A 19,931-nucleotide genomic window follows, 5' to 3' on the forward strand; every position below is an offset into this window, starting at 1 on the left:
AAAAAAAAAAAAAAAAATCAGTAAATTAAAAAAAATGAGAGAGAAGATTTCTTTTGAGGCTTTCTGTTAGGGGTAGTTCTTTATATTTCTCCTTCCAGATTTGTACCAGCCAACCTATTTAGATAAACTTGCATAACATATTGTTGACATAACTAACGATTGCATTTCACTTTTCAATTTTATTAAATTTTTATTCTATTTTGTATGGCCAAGAGTTAAAGCTAAAAATAGACTATGTTATCTAGTATCTTAGGTCTTAGTACTTCATTTCTCTTCCAAATAAATCTTAACGGCTTTGTAGAGGACAACAATCTTGCCTATGAGCCCCTTCTGTATTCTTGTGGAAGATATAAGGGTAGTAATGGAGCTTTTCTCATTGTAACAGCAAAATTGGCCTTAGGCGTTAAGTCCTACAAGGTAAGCCGTCTGCTGTTGGTTTAGGATTTCTGACAGGCATGTGTGTTCCAGAATAACTGTGATTCTGGCATATAGCCTGCCCTCTATGGAAATGTAATCAGCATCTGGCACTGAAATACAAGGAAGCTCTCCTGTTATTATTTCAGTTCTACTGTTTTTGAATTTTCATTGTGGGCTCTTGTTTCCTGGATATCTAGGAACCTTTTTAAAAAATCATATATAATTTAAATGAAATAATGGAATAATAAGTCCTTCCTTAACCCACATTGAGATTTCGAGGGTATCTTTTCCTTTTCTTCTTTTTTTCTTTTTTTGTGACAGAGACAGAGAGAGGAACAGACAGGAAGGGAGAGAGATGAGAAGTATCAGTTCTTCATTGTTGTTCATTGATTGTTTTTTTATATGTGCCTTGACTGGGGGGCTACAGCAGAGTGAGTGACCACGTGCTCAAGCCAGCGACCTTGGGCTTCAAGCCAGCCACCTTTGGGCTCAAACCAGTGACCAAGGAGTCATGGGATCATAGGATCCCACGCTCAAGCCAGTGACCCCGCACTCAAGCTGGCGACCTTGGGGTTTCGAACCTGGGTCCTCTGCGTGTCAGTCCGACACTGTATCCACTGTGCCATCGCCTGGTCAGGTTCTAGGGCAGGGGTCGGGAACGTTTTTGGCTGAGAGAGCCATGAACACCACATATTTTAAAATGTAATTCTGTGAGAGCCATACAATATGTTTAACACTAAATACAAGTAAAGGTGTGCATTTTATGTAAGACCAACACTTTTACAGTACAATAAGTCTCTGAATTTTTTTTAATAACGTTGTTATGCTGTTGCTAACCAATGATGAATAAAGTACTTCTTACCATTAATGCAGCTTCTGGTGCTGCATGGTTTTGCTGATGGTTTTGTAGTCTGGTTGATATGTGGTGAGGTTAAGCTTCGTGCAGGCGTTGAGACTTCCACCCGTTAAACGTGATCGTAGGTTGGTCTTAACATTCTTTAGATGTGAGAAAGACTACTCACATGCATACTTAGAGCCAAACATTGTCAGTACAGCAATGCTCACACGTTGCAGTGTGTGGTATGTGACGGGAAGCGCATACCACAAGTTTTGACAATCAGCTGGTCTGCGGTTTGAAGTTTTTTCATTTCTCCCCACTTGTGTTTGCTCGCCAACTCTGTTTGCTGTCATGCAAGTCTTTCCAAATCTTCATTCAGTGACTTGTACTTATTCACCCACATGTCTGAGGCCTTCAGGTTAGCAGCTTGTAGCTCAAACTCTCTGACGGAGCCACCGGGGATATAACTCAGGTCAGCTCTGTCCACTGCACACTCGTTTGGATGGGTGATGAACTTAAAAAGACAAGTGCGCTCACAAAATTCTCCAAAGCGCACTTTGAATGACTGTTTGAAGCCCGCTAGCTGCTGGAGATCAAGATGTTGAGCAGGGTCACTTGCTGTGCATGCATCTTTAAACTCTCCCAGTTTTTCAAAGTGTAATAAATGACCTGTTTCAATGTCGGCGATGAAGAGTTCCACCTTGTTTTCAAATGCAAACACTGCTTGTTGAAGTTGGATAAGACTGTATTTCCAACACCTTGCATTTTCACATTGAACTGGTTCAGATGTTCAGTCATGTCCATGAGATAGTAGAACTTCAGGAGCCACTCAGTGTTAGCTAACTCAGGATGCTCAACGTTTTTCATTTCAAGAAAAGTCCGGATTTCGCTGAGACAAGCCGCAAAACGACTGAGCACCTTCCCTCTTGACAACCAACGCACATTGCTGTGCAGAAGCAGACCAGGATAATTATTCCCAACTTCATCCAGCAGTGTTTTAAACTGGCGATCTTTTAAAGCTCGGGCAACAATAAAGTTGACCACCCGAATGACCAGTGACATCACCTCACCAAGCTGCTCGCCATACATCTGAGCACAAAGCGCCTCCTGATGTAGGATGCAGTGAAAACTTAGGATGGGTCTCTTTTCATGTTCACGAAGAAACTCTACGAATCCTCTGTTTTTCCCCATCAAGCATGGAGCACCATCAGTACACACCAAAATAAGTTTATCCATCGGTAGATTTTTTTCTTTAGCGAACTCAGTGAAAGACTTGAATACAATCCTCCCCTCTTGTTGTCTCTTTTCGTAGGCAAAACAGCAAGACTTTTCTCACGTAGTGTGTCACCGACAGCATACCTTGCAATCACACTGAACTGGGATAAATGGCTTATGTCTGTTGACTCATCCAAAGCGAGAGAAAAGAATGGTGCTGCATTTATGTCCTTCACTTGTGTTGCCTCAATTTGATTTGCCATCATGATGGTATGATCGTGAACAGTTCTTGCCGTCAGAGGCATGTCTTTTATTCGTTTGATATCTTGTCTTTATCTGAAAAGTCGTCAAAAAGTTCATTGGCAACATCAAGCATGAATGTTTTGGCATACTCCCCATCTGTGAATGGCTTTCCGTTTCTCACAATTGCTAAAGTACCAGCAAAGCTAGCCGAATTCCAGTCACCTTGTTGGGTCCAAACATGGAGCTGCTGCTGACTAGCTTGCACTCTGCACAGTAGCTCTTGACATGCTTTCTTCCTGCCGTCCCCCGCTGGATATTTCGATGCAAATGTAATATGGCGTGTGTCGAAGTGCCGCTTTATATTTGACCATTTCATCGATGCAATTTTATCATTGCATATTAGACACACTGCAGAACCTGCCCTCTCCACAAAGGCGAATTCCTCTGACCTTTCCTGTTGAAAAGTACGATACTCCTCATCCTTTTTTCTTTTAGCCATCTTCTTCGTCAGAAGGGTTTCTGCAATTAGCTAGCTGACTACTTGATTAAAAGAAGGGAAGTTTACTTCCTGACCTCACAATGACCCATGTACGTTATACATTATCCAATAAAAATTTGGTGTTGTCCCAGAGGACAGCTGTGATTGGCTCCAGCCACCCGCAACCATGAACATAAGCGGTAGGAAATGAATAGATAGTAATACATGAGAATGTTTTATATTTTTAACGTTATTAATTTTTTATTAAAGATTTATCTGCGAACCAGATGCAGCCATCAAAAGAGCTACATCTGGCTCATGAGCCATAGGTTCCCGACCCCTGTACTAGGGTGCTTTTTAACAGAGGTGTTATAACAACTGTTAAAAATATATATATATATCTCCACCCTACTAATCTTACTGCCTTCCACAAGCTGTAGACAGGTTGTTTCCTGTTTCCTTTATGCATAGTGCTTCCAGAAGTGCACCTTGAAGCTCCAATTGACTGAGCAGACTACACCTATACGCTGAAGGGATTGGGTAAAGGATCCTTCCATTTGAAATAAGAACCCCTCAGTTTTGAACATATGTGATGAGTACTCCCACTTTCAGCCATATAACTCTAAAGTTTTTGTTTTCTTTATCTGTTACCTTAGTTATCCAAGATCAGATTGAATACTTCTTATAAATATTTCCAGTATAAAGTTTTGAGACCATTATGTTTAAAGAAGGATCTGTTGCTCTTTGTGGTTTGTCATAACCTAAGATTGTTTCTTCAGAAAGAACAATCCTCTTTTTGATGTTCAGATCGACTTTTGTCAGGTTTCATATTAATATGTCATATTGTTTCTGTTTGATTACTTGTGATTTTGCTGACGAGACAAATTCTATAATTACCTGATTTGATAGTGATGGAGTGGGAGATCTAAAACCAAATGGAAGCCCTGGCTGGTTATCTCAATGGGTAGAGCATTGACCCGGCATATGGACATCCTGGGTTTGATCCCTGGTCAGGGCACACATGAGAAGCAACCATCTGCATCTCCTCTCCCCCTATCCCCTGTACTTCGGCTCCTCTCACAGCTAGTGGCTCGGTTGAACTGAGCATTGGCCTCAGGCGCTGAGGATGGCTTGATTGATTTGCACATTGGCCCCAGACAGGCGTTGCCAGATAGATCTTGGTCAAGGCGCATGCGGGAGTCTTTGTCTTTATCTCCCTTCCTCTCACTTAAAAAAGAAAAAAAAACCCAAATGGAGACTCAAGAGTGATTCCTCTCTATCTGAAGGGCTAAACAAATGAAGAAGTGACTCTATGGTATAATTAATAAAATGTATTTTTCTTTTCACCACAAGAATCTTGAGAAGCTTGAAGTCTAATGATTGCTGATTTTACAAAGAAGGGTATGAGTTCTTTAAAGTTTTGACTTATTTATTTATTTATTTATTTATTATTAGAGAGAGAAGGGAGGAAGGAGCAGGAAGCATCAACTTCCATGTGTGCCTTTTCCAGGCAAGCCTGGGGTTTCAAACTGGTGACCTCAGCATTCCAGGTTGATGCTTTATCCACTGTGCCACCACAGGTCAGGCCAAGAGTTCTTTAGTGATATGATACTACAGGTCCTTTAATAATGATTTATTCAACATCATTTCATTACAATCTTGATCGCTTGCCCTAGGAATTTACCTCTTGTTTATATCAGTTTTACCAGTTAGCCTATGGTAAAATTGGTTTCATTGTACATTGTTTTGCCACAGTTACAAGAACCTATATTGAGATTAAATGAGGGTTTAACATCTTCTAGTCTGCATAAATTGATTTGAGATAAAACCTTCCAAGAAGCAAAAAGATAGACTGGATAAGTTCAAGGGAACTTATGAATTCTGTAATTTATGGATTCTGTATCTTAACAAGAAAGCAGAAAACGTCAAGTGGGTTCAGAAAGAGCTTTCAAAGATGACCAAAGAGCTTAAAAAAATAGGACCAGTGGGGAGAGGTTAAAGGAATTGAAATTACTTTGCCTGAATAAAAGGATGTTTAAGAAATGATTGGTTCTATTATTTTAAGACAGCTATTATAATATTTACAGGTTATTGTGGAACTTTTTATCTGTTATTGAGGAGAGAAGAGCTTAAGTTTTTGTAGTGGGGATTTAAATTATTATCTTTTAAATTTTTTTTATTTTAATAATTTTATTTTTTTAATGGGGTGACATCAATAAATCAGGATACATATATTCAAAGATAACATGTCCAGGTTATCTTGTCATTCAGTTATGTTGCATACCCATCACCCAAAGTCAGATTGTCCTGTCACCTTCTATCTAGTTTTCTTTGTGCCCCTCCCCCTCCCCCTTTCCCTCTCCCTCTCCCACCTCCCCCCATAACCACCACACTCTTATCAGTGTCTCTTAGTCTCACTTTTATGTCCCACCTACGTATGGAATAATGCAGTTCTTGGTTTTTTCTGATTTACTTATTTCACTTCGTATAATGTTATCAAGATCCCACCCTTTTGCTGTAAATGATCCGATGTCGTCATTTCTTATGGCTGAGTAGTATTCCATAGTGTATATGTGCCACATCTTCTTTATCCAGTCATCTATTGATGGGCTTTTTGGTTGTTTCCATGTCCTGGCCACTGTGAACAATGCTGCAATGAACATGGGGCTGCATGTGTCTTTATGTATCAATGTTTCTGAGTTTTTGGGGTATATACCCAGTAGAGGGATTGCTGGGTCATAAGGTAGTTCTATTTTCAGTTTTTTGAGGAACCACCATACTTTCTTCCATAATGGTTGTACTACTTTACATTCCCACCAACAGTGAATGAGGGTTCCTTTTTCTCCACAGCCTCTCCAACATTTGCTATTACCTGTCTTGTTAATAATAGCTAATCTAACAGGTGTGAGGTGGTATCTCATTGCAGTTTTGATTTGCATTTCTCTAATAACTAAAGAAGATGAGCATCTTTTCATGTATCTGTTGGCCATTTGTATTTCTTCCTGGGAAAAGTGTCTGTTCATGTCCTCTTCCCATTTTTTTATTGGATTGTTTGTTTGTTTGTTGTTGAGTTTTATGAGTTCTTTGTTTATTTTGGATATTAGGCCCTTATCTGAGCTGTTGTTTGAAAATATCATTTCCCATTTAGTTGGCTGTCTGTTTATTTTGTTATCAGTTTCTCTTGCTGAGCAAAAACTTCTTAGTCTGATGTAGTCCCATTCATTAATTTTTGCCTTCACTTTTCTTGCCATTGGAGTCAAATTCATAAAATGCTCTTTAAAACCCAGGTCCATGAGTTTAGTACCTATGTCTTCTTTAATTGTTTCAGGTCTTATGTTTAGATCTTTGATCCATTTTGAGTTAATTTAAGTACAGGGGGACAAACTGTAGTCCAGTTTCATTCTTTTGCATGTGGCTTTCCAGTTTTCCCTGCACCATTTATTGAAGAGGCTTTCTTTTCTCCATTGTGTGTTGTTGGCCCCTTTATCAAAAATTATTTGACTAGCCTGGCCTGTGGTGGCGCAGTGAATAAAGCGTTGACCTGGAACGCTGAGGTCACCGGTTCAAAACCCTGGGCTTGCCTGGTCAAGGCACACATGGGAGTTGATGCCTCCTGCTCCTCCCTCCCCCTTCTCTCTCTCTCCCTCTCTCTCTCACTCTCTCTCCTCTCTATAAAAAAAAAATTAATAAAAAAAAATTATTTGACTATATATATGTGGTTTTATTTCTGGGTTTTCTATTCTGTTCCATTGACCTGAGTGTCTATTTTTCTGCCAATACCATGCTGTTTTGATTGTCGTGGCCCTATAATATAGTTTGAAGTCAGGTATTGTAATGCCCCCAGCTTCATTCTTTTTCTTTAGGATTGCTTTGGCTATTCAGGGTTTTTTATAGTTCCATATAAATCTTATGGTTTTTTGCTCCATTTCTTTAAAAAATGTCATTGGAATTTTGATGGGAATTGCATTAAATTTGTATATTGTTTTGGGTAATATGGCCGTCTTGATTATATTTATTCTTTCTAACCAAGAACAAGGAATATTCTTCCATCTCATTATATCTTTTTCGATTTCCCTTAACAATGGTTTATAGTTTTCATTATATAAGTCCTTTACATTCTTTGTTATGTTTATTCCTAGGTATTTTTTGTTGTTGTTGCAATCGTGAAGGGGATTATTCTTTTGAGTTCGTTCTCAAATGTTTCAGTGTTGGTATATAGAAAGGTTATTGACTTCTGTATGTTAATTTTGTATCCTGCAACCTTACTGTATTTGCTTATTGTTTCTAGTAGTCTTTTGTGGATTCTTTGGGGTTTTCGATGTATAGAATCATATCATCTGCAAAAAGTGATACCTTTACTTCTTCTTTTCTGATATGGATGTCTTTTATTTCTTTGTCTTGTCTGATTGCTCTGGCTAGAACCTCTAGTACCACATTAAATAAGAGTGGAGAGAGTGGACAGCCCTGTCTTGTTCCTGATTTAAGGGGGAAAGCCTTCAGTTTTGTGCCATTTAATATGATGTTAGATGATGGTTTATCATATATGGTCTTTATCATGTTGAGATATTTTCCTTCTATACCCATTTTGTTGAGAGTCTTAAACATAAAATTGTGTTGTATTTTATCGAAAGCCTTTTCTGCGTCTATTGATAAGATCATGTGGTTTTTGTTCTTTGTTTTGTTGATATGGTATATTACGTTAACCGTTTTACGTATGTTGAACCATCCTTGAGATTCTGGGATGAATCCCACTTGATCATGATGTATTATTTTTTTAATATGTTGTTGTATTCGATTTGCTAGTATTTTGTTTAGTATTTTAGCATCTGTATTCATTAGAGATATTGGTCTGTAGTTTTCTTTTTTTGTGCCATCCTTGCCTGGTTTGGGTATGAGGGTTATGTTGGCCTCATAAAATGTGTTTGGAAGTATTGCTTCTTCTTCAATTTTTTGGAAGACTTTGAGTAGAATAGGAACCAAGTCTTCTTTGAATGTTTGATAAAATTCGCTGGTATAGCCGTCTGGGCCTGGACTTTTATTTTGGGGGATGTTTTTAATGGTTTTTTCTATTTCTTCTCTACTAATAGGTCTGTTTAGGCTTTCTGCTTCTTCTTGACTCAGTCTAGGAAGGTTGTATTGTTCTAGGAATTTATTCATTTCTTTTAGGTTGTTGAATTTAGTGGCATAAAGTTTTTCATAGTATTCTACAGTAATTCTTTGTATATCTATGGTGTCCGTGGTGATTTCTCCTATTTCATTTTGGATTTTGTTTATATGAGTTCTTTCTCTTTTTTCCTTGGTAAGTCTTGCCAGGGGTTTGTCAATTTTGTTAATCTTTTCAAAGAACCAGCTCCTTGTTCTATTAATTTTTTCTATAGTTTTTCTGTTCTCTATTTCATTTATTTCTGCTCTGATTTTTATTATCTCCTTTCTTCGGCTGGTTTTGGGGTTTTTGTTCTTCTTTTTCTAGTTCCTTAAGGTGTGAAGTTAAGTGGTTCACTTGGGCTCTCTCTTGTTTGTTCATATATTCCTGAAGTGATATGAACTTCCCTCTTATCACTGCTTTTGCTGCATCCCATAGATTCTGATATGTCGTATTATCATTTTCATTTGTCTGTATATATCTTTTGATCTCTGCACTTATTTCTTCTTTGACCCATTCATTTTTTAAAAGTATGTTGTTTAGTTTCCACATTTTTGTGGGATTTTTTCCCTCTTTTTTGCAGTTGAATTCTAGTTTCAAGGCTTTATGATCAGAAAATATGCTTGGTACAACTTCAATTTTTCTGAATTTGCTAAAGTTGTTTTTGTGGCCCAACATATGGTCAGTTCTTGAGAATGATCCATGTACACTGGAGAAAAATGTATACTCAGTCACTTTGGGATGAAATGTCCTGTAGATGTCTATCATATCCAGGTGCTCTAGTGTTTTGTTTAAGGCCACTATATCTTTGTTGATTCTCTGTTTGGATGACCTATCTAGAGCCGTCAGCGGTGTATTGAGGTCTCCAAGTATGATTGTATTTTTGTCAGTTTTTGTTTTAAGGTCAATAAGTAGCTGTCTTATATATTTTGGTGCTCCTTGGTTTGGTGCATATATATTAAGAATTGTTATGTCTTCTTGATTCAGTGTCCCCTTAGCCATTATGAAATGGCCATTTTTGTCTCTGAGTACTTTTGCTGTCTTGTACTCAGCATTATCAGATATGAGTATTGCTACGCCTGGTTTTTTTTGGATGTTATTTGCTTGGAGTATTGTTTTCCAGCCTTTCACTTTATATTTGTTTTTATCCTTGTTACTTAGGTGAATTTCTTGTAGGCAGCATACAGTTGGATTTTCTTTTTTAATCCATTCTGCTACTTTGTGCCTTTTTATTGGTGAGTTTAATTCGTTTACATTTAGTGTAATTATTGACACTTGTGAGTCCCTATTGCCATTTTATAGATTGCTTTCTGTTAGTTTTATGTCTTGTTTGATCCTTCTCTTTCATTTTTCTATCTTTTGTTTTTATTTGGTTGTATTCCATACATCTTTCCTCTGTTGCTATCTTTTTTAAATCATGTGCTTCTGTGGTGTTTTTTTCAATGGTGGTTACCTTTAAGTAATGAAAAGTGTTCCTACCCTGTTCATTGTAGTGCACTATTTTGTGAATACTTTTGCACTCCATCATCCTTTGCTTCTGTTAATCTCCATCCTTTCTTCCCCCTTTCTTTCTTTTTTTTCAGTTTTTTTAAATTTATTAAATTTAATACAGTGACATTGATAAATCAGGGTACATATATTGAGAGAAAACATCTCTAGATTATTTTGACATTTGATTATGCTGTATACCCCTCCCCAAAAGTCAAATTGTCTTCTGTCACCTTCTATCTGGTTTTCTTTGTGCCCCTCCCCTCCCCCAACCCCTCTCTTCTTCTTTGCCCCATCCCCCCTCCCCCCACCCCCACCCCCACCTCTGTTGCCATCACATTCTTATTCATGTCTCTGAGTCTCATTTTTTTTTTTTTTTTGTATTTTTCCGAAGCTGGAAATGGGGAGAGATAGTCAGACAGACTCACGCATGCACCTGACCGGGATCCACCCGGCACGCCCACCAGGGGCAATGCTCCGCCCCTCCGGGGTGTAGCTCTGCAGCGACCAGAGCCACTCCAGCACCTGGGGCAGAGGCCAAGGAGCCATCCCCAGCGCCCGTGCCATCCCCGCTCCAATGGAGCCTCGGCTGCGGGAGGGAAGAGAGAGACAGAGAGGAAGAGGGGGGGTGGAGAAGCAAATGGGCGCTTCTCCCATGTGCCCTGGTGGGGAACCGAACCCGGGTCCCCCGCACTCCAGGCCGACGCTCTACCGCTGAGCCAACCGGCCAGGGCCTCTGAGTCTCATTTTTATGTCCCTTCTATGTATGGATTCATATAGTTCTTAGTTTTTTTCTGATTTACTTATTTCACTCCGTATAATGTTGTCAAGGTCCATCCATGTTATTGTAAATGATCCGATGTCATCATTTCTTATGGCTGAGTAAGTATTCCATAGTATATATGTACCAAAGCTTTTTAATCCACTCGTCCTCTGATGGACACTTGAGCTGTTTCCAGATCTTCGCTATTGTGAACAATGTTGCCACAAACATGGGAATGCATTTCCCCTTTTGGAGCCCTTCTATGGTGTTCTTGGTATATATTCCTAAAAGTGGGATAGCTGGGTCAAAAGGCAGTTCGATTTTCAGTTTTTTGAGGAATCTCCATACTGTTTTCCACAGTGGCTGCACCAGTTTGCATTCCCACCAGCAGTGCAGGAGGGTTCCCTTTTCTCCATATCCTCGCCAGCACTTATTCTGTGTTGTTTTGTTGATGAGCGCCATTCTGGCTGGTGTGAGGTGATATCTCATTGTGGTTTTAATTTGCATTTCTCTAATGATTAGTGATGTTGAGCATTTTTTTCATATGCCTATTGGCCATCTGTATGTCCTCTTTGGTGAAGTGTCTATTTATCTCTTTTGCCCATTTTTGGATTGGATTGTTTGTCTTCCTGGTGTTGAGATTTACAAGTTCTTTATAAATTTTGGTTTTTAACCCCTTATCAGACGTATTGTCAAATATGTTCTCCCATTGTGTAGTTTGTCTTTTTATTCTGTTCTTGTTGTCTTTAGCTGTGCACAAGCTTTTTAGTTTGATATAGTCCCATTTGTTTATCCTGTCTTTTATTTCACTTGCCCATGGAGATAAATCAGCAAATATATTGCTCCAAGCGATGTCGGAGAGCTTACTGCCTATATTTTCTTCTAAGATGCTTATGGTTTCATGGCCTACATTTAAGTCTTTTATCCATTTTGAGTTTAATTTTGTGAGTGGTGTAAGCTGGTGATCTAGTTTCATTTTTTTGCAGGTAGCTATCCAATTTTCTCAACACCATTTGTTAAAGAGGCTGTCTTTACTCCATTGTATTTCCTTACCTCCTTTGTCAAATATCAGTTGTCTGTAGAACTGTGGGTTTATTTCTGGGTTCTCTGTTCTGTTCCATTGATCTATATGCCTGTTCTTATGCCAGTACCAGGCTGTTTTGAGTACAATGACCTTGTAGTATAACTTGATATCAGGAAGTGTGATACCTCCCACTTTATTTTTCTTTTTTAAGATTGCTAAGGCTATTCGTGTTCTTATTTGGTTCCATATAAATTTTTGTTATATGTGGTCTATATCTTTGACCACATATAACAAAGTCATTGGTATTTTAATTGGTATTGCATTGAATTTATAGATTGCTTTGGGTAATATAGACATTTTAATGATGTTTATTCTTCCTAACCATGAGCACGGTATATGCTTCCACTTGTTTGTATCTTCCTTGATTTCTTTTATCAATGCTTTGTAATTTTCCGAGTACAATTCTTTAGTCTCCTTGGTTAAGTTTACTCCTAGATACTTAATTTTTTTGGTTGTAATTGTGAAGGGGATTGTTTCCTTAATTTCTCTTTCTGACTGTTCCTTATTGGCATATAAAAATGCCTCTGATTTCTGAGTATTGATTTTATATCCTGCCACTTTGCTGAATTCATTTATCAGGTCCAGTAGCTTTTTGACTGAGACTTTAGGGTTTTCTATATACAATATCATATCATCTGCAAATAATGATATTTTTACTTCTTTTCCAACTTGAATGCCTCTCCCTTTTCTTTTTGTTGTTGTCACAGTTTAAATTTGGTTTTATTGTGTTATTCTTGGAGATTTTACTTGTGGCTTTGGTTTTTTTTTGTTCTTTGTATCTGATTGGAGAACCCCCTTTAGTAATTCCTGGAGTGGGGGTTTTCCGATGATAAATTCCCTCATCTTTTCTGTATCTGTGAATGTTTTTATTTCTCCTTCATATTTGAAGGATAGCTTTGATGGGTATAGTATTGGTGGCTGAAAGTTCCTCTCTTTCAGGACTTTAAATATTGGGGTCCACTCTCTTCTAGCTTGTAGAGTTTCTCTTCAGAAATCTGATGATAATCTAATGGGCCTTCCTTTATATGTTGTATTTTTCTTTTCCCTGGCTGCCTTGAGAATTTTTTTTTTGCCGTTGGTTTGTGCCAATTTCATTATGATGTGCCTTGGAGTAGGTTTGTTGGGGTTAAGAAAACTCGGAGTTCTATTTGCTTCTTTTTTATTTTTTTTATTTTTTATTTTTATTTTTTTTCTAAAGCTGGAAACGGGGAGAGACAGTAGACAGACTCCCGCATGCGCCCGACCGGGATCCACTGGGCACGCCCACCAGGGGCGATGCTATGCCCACCAGGGGGCGATGCTCTGTCCCTCCGGGGCGTCGCTGGGCCGCGACCAGAGCCACTTTAGCGCCTGGGGCAGAGGCCAAGGAGCCATCCCCAGCGCCCGGGCCATCTTTGCTCCAATGGAGCCTTGGCTGCGGGAGGGGAAGAGAGAGACAGAGAGGAAGTTGGGGGGGGGGTGGAGAAGCAAATGGGTGCTTTTCCTATGTGCCCTGGCCGGGAATCGAACCCGGGTCCCCCGCACGCCAGGCCGACGCTCTACCGCTGAGCCAACCGGTCAGGGCTCTGTGTGCTTTTTGAATTTGAGGCTTTAGTTCTTTCCACAGGCTTGGGAAGTTCTCATCTATTATTTGTTTGAGTATGTTCTCCATTCCATTTTCTCTCTCTTCTCTCTCTTATATACCTATTATTCTTATGTTATTCTTTTTGATGGAGTCAGATAATTCCTGTAGGGCTATCTCATTTTTTAAAATTTTTGAGTCTCTTTCTTCTTCTCTCTGTTGTGCCTCAAGTTGCTTGTCTTCTATTTCACTAATCCTACCTTCTTTCTGGCCTGTTCTATTAGCTAAGCTTGTTATCTCGTTTTTCAGCTCGTGAATTGAGTTTTTCATCTCTGTTTGATTTGTTCTTATAGTTTCAATTTCCTTGGAAATATATTCTTTGTGTTCATTGAGTTGTTTTCTGAGCTCCCTAAATTGCCTTTCTGTGTTTTCTTGTATATCTCTGAGTATTTTTAGGATTTCTATTTTAAGTTCTCTGTCATTTAACTCCAAGGTTTCCGATATATTAAATTTTTTCTCCATAGATTTTTCCTCATCTATCTGTTACCTCTCTTTCTTTTGTATCCATGATATTCGATTTTCTCTTCCTTAATGGCATCTGAGGGTGGTTTTGTTGATAGTAGTAATGAGATTTAATAAAGAATAAAAAGTTAAAAAAATAAAAATAAAAAATCAAAAAGAGTTGTTTTTTTTAAAAAAAAAATTTATAACTAAATAAAGAAAAATAAAATAAAATTAAAATTAAAAAAAAAGAAATTATTCCTACCCCCTCCTTTTTTCCTCTCCTCTCCTCCCCCCTCTTTCTTGAGAAAATCTTGTGGTGAACTGTGAATTATATTGTACTAAATAGAACAAACAATGCCTGTACTGGAGTGCCTGAATTGGGGAGAAGTAATAAAGGGGGAAAAAAAAGTAAAAAAGGGGTATGGGCCCACAAAAAGCAAATAAGGAAAAAATTTGGGTCAAGAATAAAATGATTTGATTTTAGGTGTTGGTTGACTAAAAATTATGATGAGAGGAATAAGAGGGAAACAGGAAAATGTGGGGACAAATTAAAAAATTACTATTGTATTTAGTGGAACAAGAACTAGATAAAATTGAGAACCAGGGATAGGAGCACTGCTAGTGAGTTAAAAAGATGAAGTAAAACACCCCAAAATGCCACAAACATAAGTTTGAGTCCCAGATAAGATAATTTGTTCGTTATTGAGGTTTGAATGAGAGGAGACGTAAAGGAGAAAGAAAAAAACTAATATAGAGGGAGAAAAAAAAGAAAGAGAGAAAAAAATGAGGGAACCACTAAAAGAAGAAAAAAGAAAAAAGAGAGAGAGAGAGAGAGAGTTAAGGGTTTTGGAGTACAACCCTCATAGAGAGAAAGGAAGAGGAAAGAAAAGATAATGGGAGATGTAACACTTATGGATAGTGTAGTTCAAGAAGAGGAGAGAGTAAGACCGGCAGAGAGTTAAACGACCAAATTGGAGGAGGAAAAAAAAAATCAAGAATGAAGATAAGAGAAACAAACGAACAAATATAATAAAATGGGATAGGTTATAAAGTCTGCGGATTATTCTTGATTTTGAGAGGTTATCTTCTTGCTTTTTCTTTTCTCTCCCTCTTCCTGGTCGGTGACTCTGTATCCCGGGTTCTGCCCCTTTGGCATGCTCAGGTAGAGGTTTGCAGTTGATAAGTCTCTATGGCGATGTCATGTATTGTGCTTCAGTCTCGTTGGCAGTTGAGGCTCATTAGCATTTATAGGCTCCGACAGTGAGAGAGTCCGAGTTCCTGGAGCCTCTCTCCTAGTCTTTCCTTCCTCAATTAGTAGCCTGATAATCCAGCTATGGGGTTGCTGCTGCCTCTGCCTGGATAGTAAGAGGCTCAAAGAGCTGGCAACTCCCCACTCTATTCCCACTCACCACAGGGCTCTGGGTAAGGCTCAGTCAGAGCTGCTAGCATAATCAGGCGGGGCTTCTGCCCACTCAAAGACCTCTGGCTCTGCTACTCTGTCTGGTAACTCGGGCAGGCGCCCACTCCCGGAGTGTTTGGAGGAAAGTCGCTCACTATCTGCGTGCACAGACCAGGATATCAGGCCGAAAGTCTCACACTCTGAGTGAAACCCCCGCCCGCACGGAAAAGTTCCAGCGTTGGAATTGGCTCTCGCTGCCTCCCCATTCGCGGCTTTTTCATGGCGCTGGGGCAGCCTGGAGATTCCGCTTTTGGCCCACACAAAGGCCCCTGACTCTGCTCCTCTGTGGGATAACACGGGCGCGTACTGCCGAGGCACTCAGGGGAAACTCTCGCTCACTTTCTGCGCGCACAGACCAGGGTATCAGGCCAGCAATCTCACCCTCTGAGTGAAAACCCCGCCCTCACGGAAAAGGTCCAGCGTTGGAATTGGCTCTCGCTCCCTCCCCGTGTGCGGCTTTTTCAGGGCACTGGGGTGGCCTGGAGATTCCACTTTTGGCCCACACAGAGGCCTCTGACTCTGCCCCCTGTGGGATAACACGGGCGCCCACTCCTGAGGTGCTCGGAGGAATCTCTTGCCCACTCTCCGTGCGCGCCGACCAGGATATCAGGCCAGCCGCCTCACCCTCTGAGTGAAAGTCCCGCCCGCATGGAAAAGTTGCAGTGTTGGAATTGGCTCTCACTCCCTCCCCGTGCGCAGCTTTTTCAGGGCGTTGGGGCAGCCCAGAGATTCCGCTTTCGGCCCACACATACGCCCCTGACTCTGCCTCTCTGTGGGGTAACACGAGTGCCCACTGCTGAAGCACTCGGAGGAATCTCTCGCTCACTATCTGTGCGCGCTGACCAGGAGATCGGGGGAAATGGCTGCCCCACTTGTCTTTCTTTGTCTGGGTTTGGTGCAAGTGTTAGCTTGTATTGACTGGGTTGCCACAGGTACAGTTTTTCCTCAGCTTGGATCTCCGTGCTACAGCCTGGTTCGGCCGTTTGTGCCGCGGCCTGGATCTATTCACCCCCTTTGCCCGCATCAGTTTCTATATTCTCAGTTCCCAGTGAAAGCAGCCCTATTTAGGTTAGTGAGGAAAGCGGAGCATTTCTTACTTCCTATTTCCTTCGGGGTTTGATTATATATTTAGCCAATTTTTCGCTCGACCATACCTTCGGGTGTATTGCAAAACATCTGGAGGCTCCAAGGATAGGTTTTTCTGTTTCTGGTTGAAGATCTTGTTGAGTTTTGGGGAAGATTTATCGGTATCACTTCCTACCACGCCATTACTCTGACGTCATCCCTCCATATCTTTTTATATATATTCCCTACCATGAAGCCAGCATTAATTATCAAGGGAAGCTGTGGAATCTCCTTCCTTTCAGCCTTCCTTTCTTTTTTTAAAGATTTTATTTGTTGATTTTATTTTTATTTATTTATTTTTTTTCATTTTTCTGAAGCTGGAAACAGGGAGACAGACAGACTCCCGCATGCACCCGACCGGGATCCACCCGGCACACCCACCAGGGGCGACGCTCTGCCCACCAGGGGGCGATGCTCTGCCCATCCTGGGCGTCGCCATGTTGCGACCAGAGCCACTCTAGCGCCTGAGGCAGAGGCCACAGAGCCATGCCCAGCGCCCGGGCCATCTTTGCTCCAATGGAGCCTTGGCTGCGGGAGGGGAAGAGAGAAACAGAGAGGAAAGCGCGGCGGAGGGGTGGAGAAGCAAATGGGCGCTTCTCCTATGTGCCCTGGCCGGGAATTGAACCCAGGTCCTCCGCACTCTAGGCCGACTCTCTACCGCTGAGCCAACCGGCCAGGGCCTATTTGTTGATTTTAAAGAGAGGAGAGGCCCTGGCCGGTTGGTTCAGCGGTAGAGCTTCGGCCTGGCGTGCAGGAGTCCCGGGTTCGATTCCTGGCCAGGGCACACAGGAGAGGCGCCCATTTGCTTCTCCACCCCTCCCCCTCTCCTTCCTCTTTGTCTCTCTCTTCCCCTCCTGCAGCGAGGCTCCATTGGAGCAAAGATGGCCCGGGTGCTGGGGATGGCTCTGTGGCCTCTGCCTCAGGCGCTAGAATGGCTCTGGATGCAACAGAGCGATGCCCCAGAGGGGCAAAGTATCGCCCCCTGGTGGGCATGCCAGGTGGATCCCGGTCGGGCACATGCGGGAGTCTGTCTGACTGCCTCCCTGTTTCCAGCTTCGGAAAAATGAAAAAAAAAAAAAAAAAAAAAAAAGGAGAAAGCGATAGAGAAAGGAGAGGAAGAGTGGGAAGCATAGTACTTGCTTCTTATATGTGCCTTGACTGGGCAAGCCCAATTTTCCAACCAGCAACCTCAGTGTACCAAGTCGACACTTTATCTACTGTGCTACCACAGGTCAGGCCCTTTGATACTATCTTAAAAATAGGTTAAGTGCCTGACCAGTAGTGGCGCAGTGAATAGAGCATCGACTTGGGACGCTGACTTGAAACCCCAGGTCGCTGACTTGAGCACAGACTTACCAGCTTGAGCGTAGGGTCGCCAGCTTGAGCATAGGATCAGAAACATGATACCAAGGTCACTAGCTTGAGCAAGGGGTCACTGGCCCAACTGGAGCCCACCCAGTCAAGGCACATATGGGATGCAATCAATGAACAACAAAAAGTGACACAGCTACAAGTTGATGCTTCTCATCTCTCTCTCTCAGGTCTGCCTCTCACTAAAAAGTAAATAAAAAGGTTTAGTAACCATTTAATGCAGAAAGGACAGTTTTTCAACAAATTATGTGGGAAAACTGGATGTCCACATGCAGTGAAGTTGGATCCTTACCTTCCTTACCTTAGACCATCTACAAAAATTAGCTCAAATTGAATGAAAGACCTAAACGTAAGAGCTAAAACTACATTTAAACCTCCTAAAAGAAAACTTCAGGGGAAAACTTCATGACATTGGATTTGGCAGTGATTTCTTGGTAATCACACAGAAAGCACAAGCAAGACAAGATATATAGATAAGTTGGACTTGATAAAATTAATATTTTTTTGTACCTCAGGACTCTGAACAGAGTGAAAAGACAACCTGTAAAGTGGGAGAAAATAGTTGAAAATCTTATAAACGATAAGGAATTAGTATCTAGATTTACCTTTTTAACCATTTTTAAGGGTACAGTTCAGTGGTATTAAATACATTCACATTGTTGAGCACCCATCTCTAGAACTTTTTTATCTTCCTCAGTTAAAATCCTGTGCCCATTAAACACTAACTCCCCATTTCCTCTGCCACCAGTTCCTGGAAGCCACCTCAACTTTCTGTCTCTATGAATTTGACTACTCCATAAGTGTGACTGACTTATTTCATTTTGTATGATGTCCTTAAGGTTCGTCCAAGTTATAGCATGTGTCAGAATGTCCTTGTTACAACTAAATCGTATTTCATCTTTCACTTGAAACCAAATATACACACCTTTTAAAATTTTTATTTATTGATTTTAGGGAGAGAGAAAAGCATCAATTTGTTGTTCCACTTAGTTGTACATTTGTTGGTTTCTTCTTGTATATGCCTTGACAGGGATCGAACCTGCAATTTTCGTTATGTTGTTTCAACCAACTGAGCTATCTGGCCAGGGCTACTTGCATTTTGTTTATACATTCATTCGTTGATAGATACTTGGGTTGCTTCTACCTTTTGAGTATTATAAATAATGCTGCTATGAATTTGGGTGTAGAAATATCAATTTGAGTCCTGATTTTTTTGGTAAATATATAGAACTGAGATTGTGGATCATATGGTAATTCCATGTTTAATTTTTTTGAGAAGTTGTCACACTGTTTTCCACAGTAGCTTCACCATATTATATTCACACCAGCAATGCACAAGGATTCCAGTTTCTCCATATTATTACCTATACTTGTTATTTTCTGTGGTTTTGATAATAGCCATTCTAATGGGTATGCAGATATATCCTTTAGGGTAATGTTTGATTTCTTTTTACCTAGTTGCCTGGTATACTTCAATTCAGAATAATTAACCAGGTAATTCTTGAAGTTTGGTATAGAGCAAAGTGTGGTAGTTTGTCTACTTTATCTTCTCTTCAGGATCTTTAGAAAACTCAATCTTTGAAAACTTGAACACTGTATTGATTACATATTTTAATTACATTTATAATCTAATTCTCTTAAATGTAAAATGAAATAAACAATTTTTTTCTACAGCATTATGTATAATATTGAAACTGAAAGCAATCTAAGTGTCCAAAAGTTATTGTTTGTGTGTGTGTATGTGTACATACAGACAGACAGAGGAGTATTGTAGCCATTAAAAATAATATATGCCCTGGCCAATTGGCTCAATGGTAGAGCATTAACTCAGCATGTGGAAGACTCAGGTTCGATTCCCAGTCAGGGCACACAGGAGAAGTGCCCATCTACTTCTCTACCCTTCTCCTTCTCCTTTCTCTCTCTCTTCTCTTCCTGCAGCCAAGGCTCCATTGGCCCGGGCACTGAGAATGGCTCCATGGCTTCCACCTCAAGTGCTAGAATAGCTCTGGTTGCAATGGAGCAATGCCCCAAATGGGCAGAACATCGCCCCCTAGTGGGCTTGTCAGGTGGATCTCGGTCGGGCACATGTGGGAGTCTGTCTCTCTGCCTCCTCACTTCTCCCTACAGAAAAAAACCCAAGATATTAAAAAAAAAAAAAAAAAAAGAATACACAGCCTGACTGGTATTGGTGTAGTGCATAGAGCATCAACCTGTCAACCTAGGGTTGTAGATTTGAAGACCT

General features: G+C 40.5%; 1 protein-coding gene and 1 non-coding gene across 5 annotated transcripts in view; one reads left to right on the forward strand and one right to left on the reverse strand.

Annotated features, from left to right (window-relative positions):
* CSNK1G1 (casein kinase 1 gamma 1) overlaps positions 1–19,931 on the forward strand; it is a 505,634-nt gene that overhangs the window by 375,865 nt on the left and 109,838 nt on the right. The window lies entirely within an intron of this gene.
* On the reverse strand, positions 16,923–16,998 carry TRNAS-AGA (transfer RNA serine (anticodon AGA)). Its single transcript has one exon. It is a non-coding gene; the product is annotated as a tRNA-Ser (tRNA).

Source organism: Saccopteryx leptura, chromosome 6 (genome assembly GCF_036850995.1).
Source record: "Saccopteryx leptura isolate mSacLep1 chromosome 6, mSacLep1_pri_phased_curated, whole genome shotgun sequence".
Classification (NCBI taxonomy): domain Eukaryota; kingdom Metazoa; phylum Chordata; class Mammalia; order Chiroptera; family Emballonuridae; genus Saccopteryx; species Saccopteryx leptura.